The sequence below is a fragment of the Mesoplodon bidens genome (assembly GCF_964165515.1).
Source record: "Mesoplodon bidens genome assembly, chromosome: 3".
In the NCBI taxonomy this organism is placed as follows: domain Eukaryota; kingdom Metazoa; phylum Chordata; class Mammalia; order Artiodactyla; family Ziphiidae; genus Mesoplodon; species Mesoplodon bidens.
The window spans coordinates 99,109,087-99,124,590 of NC_138178.1; the positions used below are offsets into that span (position 1 = coordinate 99,109,087).

Consider the following 15,504-nt stretch of genomic DNA (forward strand, 5'->3'; position numbering starts at 1 on the left):
CCCAACTGGAGTTCTTGCCCCAGCGTAATCTCAGAGCACATGGGAGTAAAATCAGGAAAATACTCTCTGTTCAATCCATGGTTTCTGTCAGATCACTTTTTTTTCCTTAACTTTTTAAATTGATCTGTCTGCAAGAAACTGGGACATCAGTAAAAAGCTGGACCACTCTTTTGTGGGATAAAAAAGTACAAACAGGGCCTCCCTGGTGGCGCAGTGGTTGAGAGTCCGCCTGCCGATGCAGGGGATACGGGTTCGTGCCCCGGTCTGGGAGGATCCCATATGCCGCGGAGCGGCTGGGCCCGTGAGCCATGGCCGCTGGGCCTGCGCATCCGGAGCCTGTGCTCCGCAACGGGAGAGGCCACAACAGTGAGAGGCCCGCATACCGCAAAAAGAAAAAAAAAAAAAAAAAAAAAAAAAGTACAAACAGAAAGCCTCTTACTATAGAGGAGGTAGCATAAAGGTGGCATTCCCCCTCACTGTCACCTCTAAAGCCAGCAATAAGCAAATCATAAAAGAAATTTGCTTGGAACTTTCAGCTCCACAGTAATAGCTGAAACAAAGGTAGAAAATTGCAGCTTTCTGTGTAATAACTAAGTCTCTTGTTATGTGATGCTGTATTAAATATAAAACATTTTCATTTCCTTTGTATAGGAAATTCAATAGGACCTGAAAAGGGGGTCAACCAAGTACTGTGACTCCCACAATGAAATGTGAGTGGTGCTAATAATCCTTTTTAAACTCTGGAGTGACTGCAAATAACCAAACAGATAAAATGTAGCTTTCATAAAACTCGAGGTTTGGTGGAGAATTAGCATGAGACTGGTGCTTGCTACTTGCTAACGGAAGGCTGGCCAAGAGCTCAGATTTATGCCATGAAATTTAAATGGTTTTCTCCTGAGGTTTTCTTCACAATATCATTGTATGCGGCTGAGTTACTTTTTTGACACTTCTGTATGGGGATTGTTTTTGGAGGAGCGGGGAGTGTAGGGGGTAGGGGCGAGGGTAACCTATTTCTTTAAGAAACCCAGCACTTATGGGGCTCTAGGGGATTTTAAAGCAGGGAATTTGGAAGAGTAACACATGCAAGAGTCTCCAAATGGTGAGGCAGAATCAAAAACATTTACAAAATTACGTTGGGGAAAAAAATAACATGGTAAGATCACAGTTCTTTTGTTGGGGTGTTTATAACATAACACATGGCTTCATCTCACTAGGCTTCTGAAATTAGAATGATATTGCTAGAAGATTTTTATGGATCAGGCTTTGAATTTGAATGCAAGTTTGCAGGGAATTTTGTACAAAGAAACCTCAAATTGAATTCAGACCTGGGTATTCTAGCAGCCAGCAAAGGTTATTCATGGTGTGTCCAATACAATGTCACTAACTAACTTAGAAACAGGAGGTCACAGACAGAAGTTAAGGAGGGTTAGGCCTATCAGCAGTTCAAGCAGAATTTAATTACAAAAAGGGTAGCTGAATAATGGCACTCATAGCTAAAGGCAGCAATAGATGCAGGAATTGTAAATCAGTTCAAGGAAGGGAGAGAAAAAGAAAATCAAAAAGAAAAACAAATCAGCTTTCTTAAAAATATCCTAGGGTTAACTGAGCAAGCCTCAATGGATCAGAGAGTCAAGGCTTTATCCTTTCAACATCCCTGTGCTTTGAAAAAGACACCTAAACAGCAGTTCATTGATTTCCACAAAGGCCAAAGACCTGTGTCATCCATCCAATTGAATTCTTTTGTGCTGTACATGTGCTTACCCTATACTGTCTATCCCCTTACAATTTTATCTCCCCATGTATACATTTCTCACACCCTGGGTAGGACACCATTATTCCATTCTTGCCAACATGCACTATATAATCACCTTGGGAACTGACATTTCATTTTTGCCCTTGCAATACACAAGAGGAATTAAAGGTCCATGTCCTCAGTGTCTTTAATGTCTCATTCCTTTCGTGCATTTCAAGGGTAGTAGCTAAATGCAAGAAAGAATTCATCTCAAGCTGGAACTTAAAAAAATGCACATCCAATAATAATTATGCTGTTTTTAAAATGACTGTATTCCTGGACAAGGAAATAAAAAGCAGCAAGGCCAACATTAAAATGCCAAAATAGCAGAGGATGCCTGTGAAATGGAGCTTACAATGGGACTGCCAGAAAGCTTGAGCTAACATTAGAAGCATGTGAAAGTTGGCAACCCAGGCTCACGTGGAGCTAAAGAAAGTGTTTTTGTATATTCCAGTTCCTGTTGGTTCTGATCCCTTGAATGTTGCTCGGGGTATTACACTCCCAATTCCAAACAAATTTCAGCTAAACCTCAAAATATTTTCAACTATAAGAAACCAAACATGATTTCTCCGAAGCATAATAAATCAGCTCAAATTTCAGTAAAGCTTTAAGAATCTACGTAGAACACTGAGGTGTTAACAAAGTCTCTAGGAAAGAACTAACCATTCTCATGTCTAATTTTTAATGGTTTTATTTTTTTTGTTATCTATTTATGCTTTATGTTTTCCGATTTTATATTTTTAAGCAGTTTCGCTCCTACTGCCCTGTACCTCTCAACCAAGCATTCCATGCTTTTGAATCAGGCTGCTTATTTAAAAAAAAATAACCCATTTGACATTTATTGGACAGGTGGTAGGCAGGCATCTCCTCTATAGGGAGAGAAAATGATTTTAGGTGTTTTCCCCACTCTCCTGCCTTTCTGACTAAGTGAATTTCAGCCCCTGATCCAAATCACAAAGGTCATCCATTAGCAGAAAGCAGAAACTAATTTGGCTTTTCCTGGCACCTTTCATACTCAGTGACTGTCTAATAGTTTGCATAGTGAGAAGGTGGAGCCTTGGAGAATGCTTTGTATGCAGGTTGCACATTAGAATGTCACCGTATTCTTAGGGCCAACTTATAACACAAATTTAGACATAAGAATCTATTGAGAGAAGGTGGCTGTTAAATGTAAAGCATGCCAGTTAATAAATTAACTGTCTTTTTTAATTTAACTGGGTCTCAAATAACTATTTTACTCTTCATTATTAACCATAAAACAACAGCTACACAAGTAGATTAATGGTGCATTTTTTTCCCTTTTGTCACACTGTCTTCTCTCCTCTGTCATTAGTTCAACACTTCAAAACAGTAGGCCTAGGAAAGATATTTGAGAGTTTTAAACCAATATTTGATTGGCAATATGGTTACTGTGACATCCTAGATATAGATGGAAAGTGTGAGGTGGATTTACCCTCTGCTTTCCAATGGCTTCTCTTACAGAAAAAAAAAGAGAGAACAGATTACGAAAACCTAGAAGAATAAAGGTGAAGAATCTGCTGATGCAGTCCTACATGAAGAATTGCATTACTTATTTTTAGATTTATGCTTAGAAGGCAAAGAAATCTATGAGCCCTTGCCTGCCTGCATCTTTCCTCTAAGCTCTTAAAAATAACACATATATATACACATACATATATATATTATATTCAGTCCAATCACTTTGATATTATTCCAGAGAAATACTTTTTCATTCTCTGCTATTGATTTATAAATTCTTACTTTTCTTACACTTGTCAAAACTTTTCACTTATAACCCAAGAGCTAGGAAACCAAAACAAGTACTGTCCTGAGTGTCACTGTGTGGTGATCCTAAGTAGCCCCTAAACACTTTTGTCGATATTTATTGATGGGATCCACAGGCACTCTGAGTGATCCCACTCTGGAGTGGCATAAACCCATGGCAGAGAGGTGGTCCAGCTGTAGGCCAGAGCTGGTGAGGCAGCGACAGGATGCTCAGGGGCCATTGACAAAATGTCAAACATTTCAAATTTCTGACTAGCTCGCTGGCTAATGCCATGCTAAGCAGAAACATGGCTATTTCCTCCAAGGAACCAACAGACACACAGACACACAAACACACAGAAATAAACACAGATTCTGTCTTCTCCTCCAGTTGCTCACTCTGTCTCACATGCATGCGTGTGTGTGTGCACGCATACACACACACACAGTCTACAGGGAAATTAAGCGGTGCCAATGTAACAGTGTACTGAGAAAGTTCTTGGATAAATTAACAACGCAATTACATTACATGACATGCCACAAGATGGATGAGGAAAACTTGGCTGGTATTATGTTCTGTTTTCAAATTGCAATTTATTTGAGGGTTTTAATGGATGCCTTATTAAAACATCTCGGCCCTGGTCAGGTTTCAGCATATGTCACAGTGGCCTGTGATTGATGACACCCTCTGCTGCTTCTCTTGCACATTTGCAGGGAATTTAAGCAAAGAGGGAATGAGCTGAGGCCCAGCTTTGTATTGATCGTGTGGAGGTGCACTGCCTGGGAGCACAGTCTAATAACATTCTCTTAGCTGAACTGCTTCACATGAAGGCATTTATTACAAGAACTAAAATGTTATATTGCTCAGAATAAAAGGATATTGTACAAACAAAAGAGTTAGCACTGAGTGGGGGAGACTGAGAGAGGCTATGGCATGCTCCGAAACCATGCCTTGTTATCTTTCACAGGCCACATTTCTAAGCATTGATGGAAAAAAATGAATAAAGCTGTGCTTTACAAGGTAAAATGCTGTGAGCTTTATTTTTGCTTATTTCAACCAGTTACGAGTAACAGCTGAATTTCATGAGAAAAAGATGCCAGGTGGGGACTGAGAGGTGAGCAGCCTTAAAGTCATTTGGAAAATAAGCATCAAAATGGATCTCAGGACGTTATTTGTAGTGCCATCTGAAATCTCTCATTTCATATATGCCATAGTTAATTTTTTTGACATGCTCCCATCAAAACAGCAAGAGCTATTCGTACCTAAGGAGTAACTGTACTACCACCCAAACAATAGAAATTTGATAGACTTTTGTCACATTTTAATTATAAAAGGGTTCCATTTGAAATTTTATTACTTGAAGTTTTATAAGCCTTTTTGTTTATTGTCAAGAAATTTATATTTCATACTGCTTACTCAAAAAGCATGAATCCAGTTACATATATGTCATATACATGTGTACATCTAGTCATAGAAAAAAGACTAGAAAGATACAAAATAAAAGGGTAATGCTAGTTATCACTAGAAAAATAATTATTGTAATTTCTTTGTGCTTTTCTGTAGTGTAATTTTCTGCAATAAACACATTACTTTTAAAATCAAATAAAAAAGCATTTCAAAGACATTTGTAACATCTTGATTTATAAAAGTAATTAGACAAATAGGTATCCTTTGAAAGAGTCTAGAAAAAATATAATCAAGGAAAATGATTCATTTTGCAGTAATATTTGAGCCTTTCTTAGTAAGCAGAACCTATGCATTGCAAATTTTAAAATAAATCAGTAACAGTTGAGACAGAATGAAAATATCCCTATGCAATACAAAAAAAGTTTTAAAAAACTAAAAATAAGGAAAAAGTGTTGCATTTCCAAACTCTGATAATGTTAAGGTTTGTCACTCAGTTCAAAGGCTTTTTTTTTTTTTTGCTTGACCTACTATGATTGCTATTATTTGAACTGCCACATTTATTATTTTGTTAGCCTTTGAGGGCCTATAAAAATCTCACCTAATTATATTGGAATCACCTAGCATCACAGCCAAAGCCAAAGAAGATGAGAAAATGGCCAACAGCTTTTCTCAAAATGGAAGAAAAAAAGTTAAAGAATGAACAAACAGCAGAAACCAAGAACACTCAGGAAAGCCAGCTTTATGAGTCTCCCAAGAAATGGATAGAGAAAACATTTTTTAAACGTTGACAGAAATTGTTAAGTTGTAAAAATGGATTTCCTAGCATTGTCAGTTGAATGTACCTTCTAATGTACAAAACACCAAATTTACAGTCTTTGAATAGATTGTGACAGCTTTGGTGGAGTGATGCTGTGCAAGAAAAGGGAAATGTTACTTAACCTCCAAGGCCTCTTTTTCTCTTGGATTTTAGATTTCATGTTCCTCATCTGTCTTCTCATGGCCCCTTATCTTTTAGTGACTGAATATTTATCTGTGTATCAAAAGGGAATAACTTTCTTTTTACCATGAAAGTAGTTACATAATATCACAAACTATGGGTTCCTTTGTTCTAGAATGAAGACCAATTCTCCAAATTTGGAAAATTACTTAACTTCAATTCAGTGAACATTTATTGAGCACCATCTACCTGTAAAGCAGTGTGCCTGGTAGTAGCAACATGATTCTTTGCCTCTTTGTGATGATAGCCAACTTTAAAAGTGAGGATCTTCTCACTATAAATTGCACAAACTACATCCACACATGCCACAATTTAACCACCCATCAACCTCAGGTTAGAACTGAAGCAATAAAATGACAAAAAGCTATTGCCCTTAAAGTGGTAAGGACAGAAACATGTATCAATACACAGTTCAGCCTGTGAGAAGAGCTATGGGTGGAAAAAAAATTAATGCATTGTCTTCTAGGATAATTCACATTGTATGTGAATTTTACACCAAGTTTCCTATAGCATAAAGCAGGTGATGAGCTCAAAGCAGATGTGAAAGGAGAGCAACAGCACATGGCAAATGTCAGAACAACACTGGGAGGCACTGGGGTAGCACAATTTGCAAGAGCAGAATCCCCGGATGGCATGGGGAACAGAATGTAGAAACATGGGGCTAAGGGAAAAAATAGACACACAAAAAAGTTCAGGAGAATACAGAAATAAAGAAGGAATGCTGTATACACCTTAAACTAATACAACATTCTATGTCAATTATATTCAATGAAACTGGGAAAAAGAATGCTGCTTAGGACACAAAGTCTTCAAATACTGTAACTATTCTTTGAGTATCTTCTAGACTGAGCTCCATACAACATATGTGAAAAGTAAATGGAAACTCAGATTCCCACCCAGAGGTGGCTAAGTTAATACCACTGTCTGTCTCATAAAATGTTCTATCAACTACTCTCTGGTGAGGAATATTTGATAACCAAGACTAATTAACATACATATGATTCACTCGTAACTTCTAAGTGAATCTGTGTAAGTATGTTCATGGTGGTTGTGTGTTCTTCTCAAGTAATCCCTTTGCATTTTCAAAGTCCCTATGTTATTTTTGGGTTCTTGGTTGCATTAGCGACTAATTTTGGCTAAGTTAGTAAAAGGCAATTTCCTGGAAAACTTTCAAGAAGCTCAGAGAGCCAATGAGAGGTTAGGTAACACAAAACGGGGACAGGAAGATCAGCTGAGGACTGTCTGGTTCTAGATGACCTCACTCCCGCATCTGATAATTTTGCAAAGAAGCCACTGGTTCAGGAGATCTCTCTTCACACATCATACCCTAGGCCTTTTTACATTGTGGATGGATTCTAAAAGGAGCAAGCAAGAGAGGGTAACCTAATGGATGAGCACTTTTCGAGCCTCTGCTTGTATCATGTTTACTTATATCCTATTGGCCAAAACAAGTCACATGGTCAAGCCCAGAGTCAGTGTGGTGGGGAGACACAACCCAATGGGTATGGAAGGTATAATTTATCAGGAGCCATTACTCTATTTATACATTCAGCTTCTGGCTTCATAGAAGGGGAGTGCCTGTAATTTTCCTCCAACAAAGCTTATTCACAATGAACAAAATAATGAAATAAAAGGGACTAGGGTAATATTAAGAAGAAAATGGGTAATGGGTGGCAAAATAAATGATAAATGGCCACAGTGGAACCCTATTTAGATTTCTGAAATGAAATTAACTGAATCCAGATAGACACTATTTTATTCCTCTGAAAATTCTGGGCTATAGATAGGTATCATCCAGAAGGGATTCACGATTTTCCTAAATGACCAGTTTCCCATTACAATGCATGTGAACTTTCCAGACCAGCTAAGAAAACTATGAATTATTATCTTGGTCTCTTTTTTTTGAACAACCTTAATAAACATTCCTCAACTGATTTAGGTTACATCTGTTCACATTTCAGTTCTTGTGTCTAAATGAAAAATAATAGAAGCCAAATATGAAATGTATATTTTGAAAGAATCTCACTGCTCTAGACACTTGTTATCTTATATGTCACACACTTTCATTCAGTTTGCTTAGTAAATAACAGTTACTGTACATAACCACACTACTAAAAGTACATAGAGAAAGGAAAATAAGTAGATATTTTCTGGCATTTTAGTGCACAAAATATAACCTCTTAACCTGCAGCCTCCAAACGTTAAGTCTCAAAACCGAGTCCATTAACCTTTCTAAATGGTTGTGATATTAAAAACTGATTCTTAACAGCTATGGGTCATCATCTAATGCAATAACCATCAGCAATAAAGAATTATGGATTAAGAACATTATCTATCTGTAAAATGGTCATTTATGACATTTGTACACAGACCACCTCTAAAATGCACAGATACCCATGACCAAGAGTTCAGACCTAATAATATACATTATGCTTTTATTAGTATAGTTATGATACTAGTGAGTTTTTAAGAGAAAATCATTACATTTATAAAAGTTCAGGGTGTTTACTGCAAACATGAAACTAACAAAGAAAAACTTCAGAATTCCCTTTCATTGAACTATAACTCAGCCAGGCGGGGCTAATTAACTCAGATGGTCAAATAAAAAAAGCATGATTTTGTCTAGTCGTCGTGCTACAGGACAAATGTGGACTCTTCTACATAATTGAGGAACAGCAACTCACATGAAAGCTTCTGTGTCTTATCAAATAGAAAATTGTTCATTTGAATTGAGCTTTATTTTGTTTTTATAATTTAGACAATTAATTCAATATACACTTATGCAATAGTTACTATGTACCATCAACAAGGTGTTTGAATTCCATAGATATGAATGACACTTCGATTTAACAGGGACTTAGCCTCAGTCAATATTCTGAAAGGCCAGAAGTGCCACAAAATACAATCTTACTCCTGCAAAAACAGATCTACAAAATTAACCTAAGAGAGCTGTATTTTCTAAACATATTTACTGTATTAACTTGTGTTTTGTCTTTAACACTACAAAAGCAAGAGGAATTGTATTCAGGGTTGAAATCACATTGGACCTTGTTCTTAGGAGGAGAAAGACAAAGATACAGGAAAAAAATAGACAAGAATTAATTTGGGGTGCTTTACATCTTGCTTATCTTTCTAAAAAATCTTCTGAGAACTTGTGTGTTGCTAGAAATTTGTTTATTTAGATTTCTCCCTCTACATTTAGTGAATACTTTATATCTTCACTGGAACTATATGACTTTTGGGTACAGAATTAATGCCCCTTATTCATATCATTTTTATTTTAAAATCCAAAGTAACAATGAAATAAGAAAATGCAGTGTTCAGAAAAACAAGGTGTAGTTTCATTAATAGGGATCTGCTGTTTATGCTAGATTTTTCTAAAATGTTTAAAAACACATTTACAAGCAACTTGTAAATACGCATTCTCCATCTCAAAGAGCAATAAACAGGTCATCCTTAATGACTCAATTTTAAAAGTTGTTTTTTTCCCACTGCTTCTAGGAATCAAAGTTCTGATGAATTAGAACCTGAGCCTGCTGTAAAGAGGCAATAACCTCTTGGTCAGTGAAGATCTTTATCTCCATGATATAACTCAGATCATCTGGGACACACACTTTCATCCCAGAGTCCCTCAAGATACCTGTCACCAATGTCTTTATGACTCTCTGGGCTAAGATAACAAATACCTGATCTAGTATCAATACATAATGTGTAAGGCTGAAAAAAATTTTGTCAAATTGAATTGTTAAAGAGAAACCTCTTTTGTACTCCCCCACCCATAATTCACTCCTAACTTATTGTTACCCCAATCTCAGGTCAGCTATTTCAGACCAATGCCAAAGAACTCAAGAAATTCTATAGGGTTGAATTAGTAAGTCATATTAGTAAGCCGCATGCCATATTCAAGTTGTTAGGTTAATAGAAAAATAATCTCTAAGACCCAGAGAATCTATAATAATCATAGAAGCATAAATTTTGATTTTTATTTTCTCTTATAGAAGCCTAAATATTTATTTGGCATGCCAGAGTATAAGCTCCTTGGAAGAGGGATTTATATTTTATTAGCATTTGCATCCAGCATGTGTAAAATAGAAATCAGAGCTTCATGCATGATATTTACAAGTTGATAATAACAAGTATCTAGCATCACATAGTTGAATGTTCAATGTATTTCAGAGAGTCTAAGCTCTTAAAAGAGTTTCCAAATCAAATTCTCAATAGGACCACCAAGTATAGAGTTGAAGCAGACAGATTTCTTTCTTTTGCTAATTTTCCTTAGAATCTGTCCTGTAATGTGGTTAGTTTGCCAGATTGCTTTCACCACAGGATGTTAAAACAACACAATAATCAACCAAACTATGTTAACCAGAGTCCCTAAAGGCATATATTTTAAGAAATAAGTAGAAGCAATGCAATTTCACAATAAATATAACATCGTTTTAAATTCTGTTGTCAGCAATTCTAATTCTCAAAGGTGCCTCGTGTATTATCTCTTTATAAAAATATCTAGACTTTACTTCTGTAGTTATCCTTGTAACTTTTATAATAACCCATTGGGATTTCAGATATATGTTCCTCTTTCTTATTTTTTCTACTTCTGCTTCTTCTTTATCTCCTTTACTCTTCTTCTTATTCTTCTCCCATCCCCCCCTCCACTTTCCTTTTGCTTGTTGAAAAAAACATTATTCATAGTATGGTAGATATCCCATCTCTCCATATTTCATTTCCGCAAATGCTGGTCATCCAACAAGCTTGATTCCAACCACTGTCAGCTGGATCATTAACCAGGCGCTGACATAGAGGGAAAGGGAAACTGCTTTACATGAAGCATTACCCTAAAGCACAATGTAAGTCGATCATTTTTTAATTATACAGAGGAGTATTGAAAATAGTCACCTTCGTAGGCTATTTACTTATCCCAACAAAACAGGTACCACTCAAAACAAAAAAATTTGGAACTTCCCTTCTGAAGCTGTACTTAGGGCCTATGACATTTATTTATTTATTTTTATGACATTTTGTTGAATAGTTATTTAGATATATACATTTGAGCACTTTTTATTTAAAAATGGTTCAGAGAATAAGTTGGATAAACAGCAGCTTTTTAGACTTCACCGTAAGTCAGAAGTTTTTTACATACAAATATTTTTAAAGTTAGGTTTTCTTTCAAATAGAAATAGAGTTCTGCTTAGATGATCTGGCAGGACTTGCCTTCCTTTGGTGGAAGGGCTGAATTCCTATATGCCTTAAGGAACCAGACAACTGATGACAATCATATTTACCTAAAATGTTAGTTATCTTTGCAATCCTTTTATGACTTGAAGATCTTTAAGAAAAGGTAGGGAATAAAGATTATGGGGATCTTTTCCACTGGGAAGCTCCCCTCTAAGAGCACTCAATTATAGTAATGATAACAACATGGAAATATAACAGAGAACGTGAGCCCCTTCCATCTGCTTCCAGTTGGATCTCCCCAAAATACTATATATTAGTGCGTTACAGTTCACTGATCTCAGCAAATCCTGTCTGATTTGCCCAGGAGAAAGGCCCAGAAGTTAACACAGACTTTCTGACTTGTTTACTACTTTTCTATCCTTACTCCCACTGTTCTTCACTCTAGCACCTGACACAGCACATAGCACATGGAGGCATTCACTCTATTTCCTAGGAAGATGAAAGAAGGAATAGATGGTAAACTTTAGTATGTTGCCCACTCGTCCTCTCTCCACAGATGCAAGGGGAACAGGACTTAGGATACACCTTAGGATATTAGGCTCTCAAATGAAATATCCAGTACACATTGATATTCCCTCTATCTTTTCCTCTCTCCAAACGATTTTTTAACCACTAAGATTCTGGGAACTCACCATTATTTGGACCTTGGCATAAAGCTACCTATTTTCCTAGTGAAAATAATTTCTCTACTCCATCCTCATCTTCTCATCTCATATTTAAAAAAAAAAAAAAGATATGTGGGTGTATATATACCTTTCATTCCCTTTAACACAGGTTGGTTTTGGGGTAGACATGCAACCAAGTTGTAGGTGACAATATATGTTATGTGTGAGGGGAAACATTCTAAACACACTTCTAGGAAAGGTTTCTTTCCTGAACAGAAAAAACACAAAATACAGGCAGTTGCATTTTCTGTCTCTAGTGTTGGTATATGGATATGTGATACCTGGAGATGTGATACCTGGAATTATGTGCCCATCTTGAGACCAATAGAGATAATAGTTACGCTGAGGGTGACAGAGTGGGAAACGGAATAGGATCTGGATTCTCAGTGATGAAATTAAGCTGCTATATTACCGAATCCTGAGATTCCATACCCTCCGACTTATTATATGACATTTTTAAAAACTTCCCGTTTGGGATATTTTGAGTTTTCTGATGAATTACAACCTTAAACATCCTAACATTTCTCAAAATGAATTTTAAAAACACTCCTTGCTCTGCATCTCTGAATCTGGGAATCGTCTTATTTTCTACAGCGTCTGATCCTTATCTGAGGCCCTTAAACTCCTAGGGCTGTTTGGCAAGAGGTTTAAGGAATCATCTGAAAATCTTCACTCACTGCTGTAACAGACATAGGATTTTGGATTTTTAGACATGGAAAGAAATTCCTCTCCTGATTTTGGTTCTCTGCTTTTCATTTTGTCACTTTAATTTCTTAAACCATTGAAGTTATTTATCTTCTGTAGCTTGTAAAAAGGCAAGATAGCAAAGTAGTTTAAAGCATAGGCTCTGCAATCAAAGGTCCCTGTTCAAATGTTATGATCTTCTTTACCTTGAGCAAATTATATGACACTTGTAACTATTAGGGCCTCTCTTTCCCAGCTGTAAATGGATGTACTAGAACCTGCCTCATAAGGTTATACCTGGAACATAGTTAGCCCTGACTGCAATAAACTTATTTTATATTCATTAAAACTTCAATTAAATTTACCTTGACAGACAGGCCGCCAATAGACAGACTTTGGGAATGTTCAGGCCAATCCAGATAGAGGATTATAGGCTTAGAAGGAATAATTAGGCATGGAAATATAACTACTTATTTGGGGCTTCATTAAGAATTCTGAGCAGAATCTTGTGTCTCTTGAAGGAGACAGGAGAAAAAAACCCTCTATCCAAAAAGAGTGCTGATGGAGGGCTTCTTCACCCTTGTACTGGAAAGGACACTACTGATGAGCCCTGCCAAGCTGAGATGAGAGCACCAAGTTGAGTATCACCCAGAACCTTCCCTAAAGGGTGTATGTTTCATGTTATGTCTGTGAAGAGGAATGGAAATAGAACATTTTTATATACTTTGAGAAGTAACAAAAAATACTGAAAGCTCTGCCATTTCCTTGATTTCATCTCACCTTTGATTTTTTTTCCCAGGTCAAATGGTCACAGCACTGAAGATTTGACCATAAAACAGACCAAAGAATTTCAGAAGAGCTCCCTGTCTCTCAAAATAAGTTTAAGCACCTAGTACAGTGGCAGAGCTTATAAAAAATTAAATAATGGATGAACACTGCTGTACCTTCAATGCATCATTCAAGTCTTGGAACATTTGAAAGTGTTTATTTGCAAATAGGTGTTTCTGGGCTTTCACATCTCCAAATTCCAATTTTGCATACTTTAAATTCTTAACATGTAGATAATGCAATGTTTACATGTGGACTCCAAAAGTCTATCTTTATGGCACTGACACTACTTAAAGCAACATTTTCTGGTAATAATGTGAAAACCTTGGATTTTAAATGTTTCCTTTAAGAATAATTGCCTAGTTTAGCACTGCAAATGGTTTGACAAGGCAATAAAGCTTTGTGACTTTACAGCCCTGTGCTTAGTTATGCCATGACATTTGGTGACTATTAGGCACACTTAATCTGATGGCTTCCCTGCACTTAGCCCACTCCACACCCACCAAGAGTTAAAATTAAAAAAAAAAAAAACTCTCAGAACATTAGGATAATTTTTGAAGAGTTCCATTGTTCCTGGAGTCCTCATCTCATTATTAAGTATTCATCAGTGCATCCCTGGGAGAGGTAATGGAAGCAATCATATTTGGGGGTTAATTCCAGGGGTATGAGACAGTCATAAGTGGGGAAGGAGCCACAGAAAAGCCAATAGCACCTTTTAAACTCTTAAGATTTGTGCTGTACTAATTATTATATGGCACAGACAATCATCTGTGCTTTTTACAATTATTAAATTCCCTCTATTCACTGGGGAGAAACAGTTACATGTTTTGATATCTGCCTGTACCTTAAAGTAGTCTTTGAGGAGTGCCATGTTAAGTAGAAGTACAAAACCAAGCCCATGTGTTTTCTGACCTTATGGGAATTTGATATCTAACTAAGCACGGACATGCATTAAATCATATTCTTGTCCAAATCTCCAAATCTCTTGAATTAAGAAACTGTTTCAGGAAGTTTTTTTTTTTTTAAACACTTTGTCTACATGAGAAACAAACCTCAGACACAGGCTGGGGTCTTGCTCAGGGGAAAACTGTTAAAACGTAGCACAGCAGAAGCACTACAGAAACCCAGTATTTGCCTAACAGATTTTGCACAAGTCTCCAAGGTACTTTGTACCTCACCACTTACCCTCCTATGTGATTTGATTTGGATGTATGTGGCCTCTCCTGTTGAGGAGCACAGGCTCTGGACGCACAGGCTCAGCGACCATGGCTCATGGGCCCAGCCGCTCCACGGCATGTGGGATCCTCCTGGACTGGGGCACGAACCCATGTCCCCTGCATCAGCAGGCAGACTCTCAACCACTGCGCCACCAGGGAAGCCCTGTAGGCTAAGATTTTTATGTGTCCTCTTTTTTTATGATCATCTCTAAACTGTGCCCTTAAAAATAATAGACTTTTAGAATATCTAGAATACTAAAATTTATCTTTCTCGCCTTATGTTCATCTTCTTCCAAAACACACATATATTGTGGATTTCTTTATAGAAAATAAAATGTTATCAGCCACTTCAAATACAAAATAAACCCAGTTTACCCGAATAGAGTTATCGTTACAAAAAGAAGCTTATCCGTAGTATGTAGATAGCTAATAAAGGAATGTACCTACAAGATACTTTGCCTGCCCAAGAATGCCAGGACCTCCAATATTTTTTTTTCCTGAATTCTGTTAAACTAATTCTGTGTGATAGGCAAATATGTCCTCCACATGCTGGTGAATTAAAATTCAGCTTTCAGTGAATAAGATTAATTGCCTCTTCAGACAAAGCTGGATTTGCGCTCCTATTAAAGACAGGGAAGGGGGGTAGAAGCAAGGGGCAGGGTGCCAGCTAGACTGCAGTATTCAGTTACACGTGAAATGATTTGTAATTCTGAGTAATCACTTAGGACAAGCCCTTGCACCATTTTATCTATACATGACTCTAGGCCAAAGTCAATACTCATAGTAAAATAATGAGATGAAGCTAACTGAGCCCTTTTATTAATGCTCCAAGGAGCAAATCTGATGCTTGAGTTTTTCCCCATTGAAAGTATCCACTTCTTCCTAAAAAATGAACAAGTGGGTCAGGATACCCA

The 15,504-nt window shown here is 36.9% G+C and overlaps 1 long non-coding RNA gene across 1 annotated transcript in view; it reads right to left on the reverse strand.

Annotated features, from left to right (window-relative positions):
* Positions 1-15,504, reverse strand: part of LOC308613941 — a 269,786-nt gene that overhangs the window by 106,352 nt on the left and 147,930 nt on the right. The window lies entirely within an intron of this gene.